This window comes from Macaca mulatta, chromosome 10 (genome assembly GCF_049350105.2).
Source record: "Macaca mulatta isolate MMU2019108-1 chromosome 10, T2T-MMU8v2.0, whole genome shotgun sequence".
NCBI classification, from domain to species: domain Eukaryota; kingdom Metazoa; phylum Chordata; class Mammalia; order Primates; family Cercopithecidae; genus Macaca; species Macaca mulatta.
Window position 1 is genome coordinate 5,408,805 of NC_133415.1, and position 9,107 is coordinate 5,417,911.

The 9,107-nt window shown below is 57.4% G+C and overlaps 1 protein-coding gene across 2 annotated transcripts in view; it reads right to left on the reverse strand.

Annotated features, from left to right (window-relative positions):
• The window catches only part of LOC114670339 (uncharacterized), a 76,972-nt gene that overhangs the window by 35,677 nt on the left and 32,188 nt on the right, over positions 1-9,107 (reverse strand). The gene's annotated exons all lie outside the window — the stretch shown is intronic.

Below are 9,107 nucleotides of genomic sequence, written 5' to 3' on the forward strand. Positions count from 1 at the left end.
CATCAGAGGCTCCTGGACACCTGGAAAGAGAGCTGACGTAAAGGGCTACAGGGGCCAAACTGAGAAGCTCTGGCATTGAAAGCAAAATAAAACATGTGACAGCCGATTGACCAAAAAAAAAAAAACCCCTCATTTCTGAAGCCAAATATTATACTTGGCCAAGAACACTGCTTGGGTGACCCTGGTCCCCCACCTGATCAGGGCCACTCCCTCATCTGTCCTCCTTCAAGGCCTCGCTGGGCTGTCCAGACAGGTCCCCCTAATGCGCTGGGTGTCCCCGGCCGATGGGCCACCTCAGCCTTCCCAGCGCTCCCCTGGCACCACAGGAATGCTTCACTACAGCCCCAGCACGACCCACTCCTCCCATATCTGCTAAGGCGAGCCTGGGCTCTGGCCTGGCTTCCCCGGGGCAGCTCCTCCCGCACCTCGGAGAAGGGGCCGAGGGATGGCTCGTGTGTAGGCCTCTTCATTCTATCAATTCAGAAAATATTCACGGAGCCCTAACTCTGGGCCACATTTGTCAGAGTTACAAAAACACCCTTTCTAGCCCAGAAGGGTGTTTGCTTGTGCGTGGCTTCCCCAAGTCAGGCTGGACTCTCCCACAACCTACGGGCCACTCCCAGGTTCATCTGAGAATGGAATTTGGGGAGGAGTAGACACTGGTAAACCACAAATATTGGCCCAAATCGCCCTCTCGATGGCCTCTCCCTTAGCCCTTTGGGGACAGACCCTTCCTCTTCTGGGCTCTATTTTTCCTCACACTTCCATTTTGTGACCCAGCCGGCTAAGGCCAACTGGGTCTGGCCGAGGGAGGCCCCATCCGGCCCACGGTCCCAAACCTGGCCATCGTTCTAGCACTCACAAGTGAAGCCCTGCGGCTTTTAAAAAGAAATCATGGAAGAAAACAAAATTAACTCGTGCAAGCTTAGCCTCCACTCAACAAAGAAAGCCAGACATGCCCACTGAAATTGTTCAAGAACCACGGGTCAGGAGACTTCCTTTTTTCTCTCTAAATCTCTGTCTCCAACTACACGTTTAGGGCCTGCCATTCCCGGACGCTCGAGCTCCACAGACTGTCCCAGCCCAGGGAACACTGGGCAGCTCTGAAAATAAATATTTCATATGAAAGATCCATTGTCTCTGCTTGGAGACAATTGTTGCTTTTTCTCTCTGCTCAGTTCTATAACATCAGAAACCATGACCAATGCCATTTAGGGCTCTCTCTTATTCCGACAAGATGTTTTCAGCAAGGACGATCTTGCTGGGTCTTCCTGAACGACCAGCTAGGAGGGAAAACTCCAAAGCAAGCATTTTGGTTAATGTACCAGGCCAAAGAACAATTAGCTCGTCAGAGTGGTGAAATCCTCCCACCAAATCACCATCTGCATTTCCAGCGAGGACGCTGGTGGCTGGTGTGGCCGCTCTGGGACTCTGCACCAGGACGTCCTACCCCGTTCTTTCCTGCCCCTGAAGTGAGTGGGAGAACAAAGGTCAGACCCAAGGCCAGCACCCACGTGTGCTTTCCATCCTGCCCCTGGGAAGGGGTGCCTCCTCCGTCAGCACTTCCCAGGTCCCCAAGGAGACCCTGGTCTCATCTTGTGTACCCAAGGTGAGGTGCAAGATGCATCTGGAAGCCACATTCACACCAAGTCCCTGTGATGAGGAAAGTGCGGGCTCTGTGAGCTCCTGCCAGTCCACCCGAGAGATACCATCAAGGTCCACTTTTGCTCCCACTTGTGGGGTCGGGAGAGTAAACTTCTTGGTTCATTTTCTGGTGAGACTGAAGTTGGGTTATCTGTTACTTAGAATATAACATCATACAATATATAAAATAATAGTAGTGGTAAATAAAATAAATATTAAGCAAAAACAGTGATTATTGTTGACAACAATAAGTGACAATAGCAGTAGCCATTTATGTCCCGCCCCTCCCCGACAACGTGCCTGGAATGGTGCTTTATGGAAATAATGTCTGAGGTCTCTGAGGTGGGTTAACACTCTTCCCGCTTCAGAGCTCAGAATCCAGGCTCAGGGAGGAACTCAAATGTGCCACGGTCACCCAGGCAGAGGCAGGGGCAGACTGAAGCCCAGGGTGCCGACTCCAGCTTGCTGTGATTTCGGCAAGAGCATTCTCCTCTCTCCCCAAACGTGCAAAGAACCCTCAAAACCCAACACCCCAAGGAAGCACGGTGGCTTTATGGTGTTTCTTGCCTGGCCTAGAAGGACCCCTCCCTTCCTAGAGGCCACCCTTCAGCACAGGCATGCGTCTACACTGCACGAGAGGACATTGCACCGGACACGAGGCAGCACCTGCCCAGGCAGGGTGCCCATCTGGGTGATCTGGGTGGGCAGAGCTCTTCCCAGTTCCTCCTGGGTCTGCCTTCCAGTCTGCCTTCCAGTCACGCCCCATCCATGCTGGGCTGGGACAGGCCCCAGTGCCCTTTAAGGGGTCGGAGGGAGTAAGAAATGTTCACACAGACAGCCTGACCCAGCCAGGTGCAAACCACATAAAAGGTAACCCTGCTGCAAAGCACCATGCTGTTCCTGTGGAGCAAGGCAAACTGCTAGCCTGCACCTGCTCAGGCATGAGACCTCACCATGGCGGAGGGGCACTGCCCAAGTGGAGCCCAGCTCATCCCCACCAGCACCCTGGAGACCCTTCTCACCCAGGAGGGGCTGGAGCCTGGTGAGGCCCCAGCACAGGTGAGGGACTATCCTGGGGTAGGCCCTGGTTTAAAACAAAACCAGAAAAACCAGGGCCCATCCTTCCACCAGCCCACACCATAGTGCATGTGGCCCTCGCCCCCTGCTTTCCACATTCTTGATGTTAAATCCAGAAGTGATTTAAAAAACAGACAAGTGCCAGTTTCATTTTCAGAGCCTTCTCTTGTGTGTGTGTGCCCTCAAAAATGAATTGTGCCGGGATGGGAGATTCCACCACCACTGGGAAGACCCTGGTGGGACCCTGAGACTCTGTCAGGTTGAGCTGGCTCAAAGGAACATGGACAAAGGCAGGACGGGGCCTCGACGGGGCCTCTGTGCCCAGCGCTGGCCCCAACTGTTGGCTGCAGAATCTTGACCTCATCCCATTTCATGGGCCAGGGGCACACTGTGTGGCAGGAGACGGGGCTCTGGAGCTTTGACGAATAGCAGCCCTCACTCAGCGGCCCTGGAGACTGCCTCCTCCAACGCTCAGGCCTTTGCCTGGCTCGCCCCGGGTCTGGCCTGTCGAGCAGGGGAGCTGGATGCCGCTTGTTTCAGGATCTGTTTTAATCCAGAGGGACGCCCTGCAGCCTCAGCAGAGCACCACACCATTCCTGTCCTCCGTGCTATGTTCCGTCTGCTGTGGCCTCCGGGTAAACGTCTCCAGCATTTTATAGGCAAGGCCCCGGTGGAACTTGAGCTTCTTCTAATTACCAACCTCGTCACTGCCAACGCCATGCCAAGCAGAAGCTCCCGGCTATCATGGCATGCCTTCCGCAGCTGCACCCCGATTCTGAGATCGCCCCAGAATGTCCCACCCCAGGTTTCACGTCTGCTAACTGCGTCTCATAAAGTCATAAATAAAAACTCAAAATGGGGCGACGGGGCAGTGCGGGAGGCAGCCCAACAAAAAAGACGGCCAAGGTTAGTTCCTCCAGCACAGAGGTAAACTTCCCACCTCCGGCCGTGGCTGGCTGGACCTGACTGAAATGGTCCCCTCAGTCCGTGGGGTTCTTGGGGAGGGCACTAGGCAGCTGAGGGGGAGGGAGGCGTGAGGCAAGCCTGGACTACCCAGGCCTCTGTCCATGTTCCCAGAAACACAGCCTCCAAGAGCCAGCTCATAGCCCTGGGGTGTTATGGAAACAGGCCCCCCATTATTTTGTGGTGAAAGCACCCAGCAAGGTTATCCAAACCACCTCAGTAAGGTGGGGAGGGCAGGGGGGATATTGCACCTGTGGCACAATCATATTAAAAAGCAGGCTCAATCCCCCACTGTTTGGGGTTTCATTTTAACCCCAGCTCCGTACACACGGACAAACATATTTTAAACCCCAAAGAGCTGGAACCAATGAACTAAAATAAAATGAAGCTATTGCTGCCCTGCAGGCTGCCTTGGCTTTTGAAACACAACTACGAAAAAATTAATCTCCATGTTACCTTGAAACCCTATAATCATAGCAAGCAAGCATTCCTTCACCCCTTTCTTGCTCCTCACAAACTCCCCAGGGCCACTGGCTGGGCCTGTGTGTGAGGCACCTATAAAGGGGCATTTATTACAAAAAGTTATGAGTTGTTTTTCGTTTTACACCACTATAAACAGCAGCTTCCACACAAGGGCCTTTCACTGAACCGGCCCAAATGCCGCCAACGCCGAACCGAGGATCCCCCCTTGAATCAGCTCTCCCCAAGTGTCTGACCAGGAGGAAAAAATCAGCAGTGTGGGTTTAGAAATTAAATGGAATATTTCAATTTTCCAGGAAAGAGGTGTAGCTTCCCAATAACCTTTCCAAACACATCTAACAAAAAAAAATAATAAAAATAAATTCTAAAAACAGATGTTTTCTTTTTTCTTCCCATTGTGTTTAAGATGTCTGCTAACGCTTATTTTACGTGTTCAACAAGATTCTCTCTGGCAAATAGCCTGCACACCTGAGATTAGAAGCTGTGCTTCACAAATTCCAAGATCCAGATTAATGCCGAGTGGAGTTTTCGCAAGCTGGTGCGGCTTCAGGTTCAAGAGCAACCTCCTCGGTGCGTTCCCTGGTCTGTGGAAGGCCTGCCCTACGGAAGTGTCCCTCTTAGTGATCTCCTCATTAATATTTAAATACTAAGTAGCGAAAGTGAGAAATGCACTTACCGTCCTCGGGAGTAGCCGTGAACCCGGATCGTGACCTGGGGCGCACAGGTCGACAGCCCTGCCCTTGCGGGAGGACCGCGCCTGGCCGCCGCCGGCGCCGCGCTCGCGTGCCCAGAGCGGCACAGGCCCTCAGCTAGCGGTCTGAGTCCTGGGTTCCAAATGCTCACCCTCTTCACGCGTTGAAGCGGCGGACGACAGAGCGGGGCCAGTTCCCGCAACTCCGCAGGGTGGGACTGCTCTGGACGGCCGCTGGCGAAGCGCACGGCCCAGGCCCCGCTTCACCGGCCCCGCGCCGCGTCGGTCCTTGCCTTCGGGCTCCGGCTTTCCTGCGCTTAGCGACCCGACTGCGCCAGAGAGTGGCCCGCAGGACCCGGTCACGGCGTCCGCGCGCCGCACGGGACCTTTGTCCCAGACGAAAACGAAAGTGCGCCGTCCCGGGGACGCCCACGCCCTGCCGCGGAGAGCCCGGCCGGCGCGCCCCGCGACTTTCTCCAAGTTCACGTGCATTCCCGGGCGGGCGTCGCGGGCCAGGACTTGCAGAGCCGGGCCGTCGGGCGGGCGGCGGGATGCAGGCGGGCTTGGGGACAGCCCCGCGGGGCGGGTCGGGGCACAATGGGCGCCACCGGGCAGGCGAGCGCGGGGACAGCGTGGGCCCGGCCGCCGCGCGGCCGCTCGTCTCGCGCTGCCCGGGCGCCGAATGCGGCGGCGGCTTGGCACAGACGCGCCGCGCGCCCGGTGCATGCTAATGGCCGGCGGCCGCGCCATGAATTATTCAGCAGCGGCGCGGAGAGGGCTAGCGCGGCGCGGAGGGCGACCCGGGCCGCGCGTCCCCCGCCGCTGCGAAGCCGCCGCGGCGACTTCCCAAACTTTCCCGGGTCGGCACCGAGGATGCGGCCCCCGCGGCGGCGCCGTCCCCGCCCGAGCGCGCCGGCCGCGCTTCCCCCGTTGCCGCCTATTTTATGTCTTTTGTCTCGGAGTTGGCACCTGTCCCAGAGAGCGCGTTTCCCTGCCCACCCCTTCGCCGCCGGATCGGAGCGGGGGAGGGAGTACTGGGGACCCAGGGAGGAGGGGACGGGGAAAGCAAGGCGCCTGCGGGCCCCGCAGCCCACGGAGACCGCCCGAGAGCGGCGGCCGTGCCCGCGCGCCCGGGCACCCCTGTTCTGAGGGGAGATCGGGGCTGCAACCGCGCCCGGAATACCAACGAGGCCGCCCGCGGCCCCCGCCGTGCCCGCTGCGGGTGAGGACCGGGCGCCGCCCCTCCTGGGTTCCCCCCTCCACCGCCCCCTACCCCGGGACGGCGCGCGCGGGCGGGGCAGGCGGCGCGAGCAGCGGATTCGCCGCCCGGGCCCCGCGCCTCGCCCCGCAGCCCCGCGTGCGCGTCCCCGCGGGCACGCCGCCCCGGGCGCTCCTTGCCAGCGCGTCCCCGCCCCGCAGCCCCTCCCGCCGCCCGCCCCGGGCAGGGGCACCGCGCCGCGGGGACCCAGCGGCTTTCCGTTTCGCGCCCCGGGGCCCACGCTGCCAAGGCGGGCGGGCGCGAGCGCCCGGCCCGGCCCGCCCCTGCCGCCCTGGCACCGAGGCGGCTGCTGGGGCGCGCTCGGCGGCTGCGCTCCAAGGCGCCGGCTGCCATGATTGCGGGCAGCGGGACGCGCGCGCACGCTCGGGCCCGGCTCGGGGACCCGTGGCTGACCGACGGTCCCTGCAATCCCCGCAGCCTGGTGCCCGCAGCCCCGAGCGCGTCGCGGACAGCGGCCAGGCTCTCCAGGCTCGTCCCCGCGGGGAACAGTGTGCGCTGCGGACCTCTCGACGCGGCCCCGGGACAGCGCTCGGGGCCGACAGTGGCAGCGGGCTTCCCCCAGGGCGGAGTTCGCGCATGGGCGACCCCGCGGTGGCTTCCAGGACACTGCGGGCTCCTCGGAGCGAGGGGTGTCCAGAGGGGTGGGAGTCGGGACTCGGCACACGGGAGCCGGCCTGCGGAGGCAGGGGTCAGCGCACAGTGCCGGGAGATGTAAGAGGGGCGCGCAAGGTGCCTGGAGGAGTTGGGTTGGGGGGTTGTTCACGGTGCCCCGGGAGGCGTGGGATGGGCGGGGACGCGGTGCCCGGAGCCGCTGCCCAGCTCCGAGCGCGCTCTCTTCCTTCCCAGTGGAAACAACTTCCTGCTTCCCCGACTCAGGGCACAGGAGCTGTGGGGAGAAGTTCAAGGCCGCAGCTTTGCTCTCTCGGAGCCCGATGGCGACACTGCTGGCCCCGGGCCACACGATTCCTTCCCAGGCCCTCCGGGTGGTCGGGACCGGCTGGCCTCTAGGGTCCGGACACGGGTTAGAATGCCAAGGAGGCCGCGGCGTCTTTTCCCGCCCGCTCCAGAGAGGCGCCCGAGTGGTTCCCAAACCGCAGAGGGGCCGGACTGGGCCTCCGGCTCTCGGGGACGCACGCGGACACAGAGTCACTATTCGGACACAGAGTCACTATTCGCAGACCCGGTCCCCCTGCCCAAGCATGCCCTGGCTCAGAGCCGCATGGAGCTGGCTGTCCCCAGACGCCTGCGACGGCCCGTTGGCGGCCAGGGCCCGAGAGAAACAAGGCCTCCCGGGTCCCATCCCAATGTCTCTCTGTGCTTGTCTCCCCCCAACCCCCCGCCGCCGGCCTTGGCATTCTAACCAGTGTCCCTTGACGTCACATCTCGCCATTTCTGCCAACCAATTGAAACTTGCCCGTTGTCATAAAAATATATATACTTTTTATGCCATTGGTAAATTCAAAAGTTCCTCGTGTGCCCTGCTTCCCAGGAAACTTCATTTCACGTTGGATTAGACTGCCCAGGAGGGCAACGCTGGGCTGGGGCAGCCGGGCAACTCTGCCAGGGCCTCGCTGCCCACTGAGCTGCCTTCCACAGCTCCCTAGACCCCCATGATTGTGGCTGTGAATTGTGCCAGCCACCCTGATATACACACCACTGCCTCCACCCCATGACACAGAAAATTTTGGGTGAGGGAAGGAAGAACTCAGGGTATGTTAAGAAACCTTCCCAGTTGCTTTCCTGGGAGTTGGGGCGGTGGGGACTGGAATCTTAGTCTAGCATCTTCTTTCTAGAAGCTGAAGGAATTCTAGGGATAGCTTTATTTATTTATTTTTTGCTATGGGAAAACTCAGTTTTAGAAAATGGAGTAGAAATGTTTTCCAATTAATCTTTTCATTGGAATCCGGACCGACTTTCCCTTTCCACAGCTGCCTGGTGGCTTCACTATCGCGTGGGTCGCCCTCTTTTCCTGAGGAAGGTCTTGTGTCTCCCCCTCACCCCCCAGCTCCAAGGGCTGTGGGGCCCAGAACTGGAAGCTCAGGAGCTCTGTGCTTCCCCAGAAAAGGGCACTGCTCTCTCCGCAGCCTGAGTCTCAGACATGCAGTGTCTACCTTCTAGCAATACAGCAGGGGAAATCAATCCTGTCTAGCACTGTGCTTTATAATTTTCTTTCTTCACTATTAAAAATTTCAGCCCCAGATAGGAAGTGTGGGGTAAAAGCACACATTCCCACAGGATGAGTCTGTGCCCAGCAGTGCCCAAAGCTCCACATATGCCCCTGTAGCCCCTCCTAACCCGGCCACACCAAGGCAGAACTCAACCACTAACTGCTCTATAAACTCCTCCTGTACCCCATCGTTACTGTATGGTTCAACTACTTTAAAAAAACATACTACAGATATTTTGTGGTTTAGCAAGTTTAGGGACTCCAGAAGAACAAAAATGCTTTAGAAACTGAGATGAATGCAGAGATCTAAACATCATAAGCACCAGGCCTTTTAATATGGAATCTTGTTTTTCCAAAATCATGAGCACACCCGGTAACGACCAAATGGGGATTCTGAACATAAATATATGGTTACTATTCTCAATAAAACTGTTCTCAAGGGCAATCTCTAGAAATGATGCATACCTCGGAGATACACGTTCAAGGGAAAAAAGGAAAAAAAAGACCGCATCCAACAACCACACTATAATCTATTTATAATCACGTTCCTAAACACTATAAATATTATAACTAATGTGATATATGTTTTGTGATTAAATGGGTGGATTAAAACATTGAATTTAAAAAGCCACAAAGAAAAAGAGATTATCTTCTATTATGCCACTTACAACTTTTGTTCCATTGGCACAAATACAGATTTGACAACTATATCATTACTGAACGCAGTGACTAAATGCCAGGATATTAGCTTTGTAATTTTCACCTGAAATCATTGTATAATCATACTGGCTTGCTAACCTTCTTTT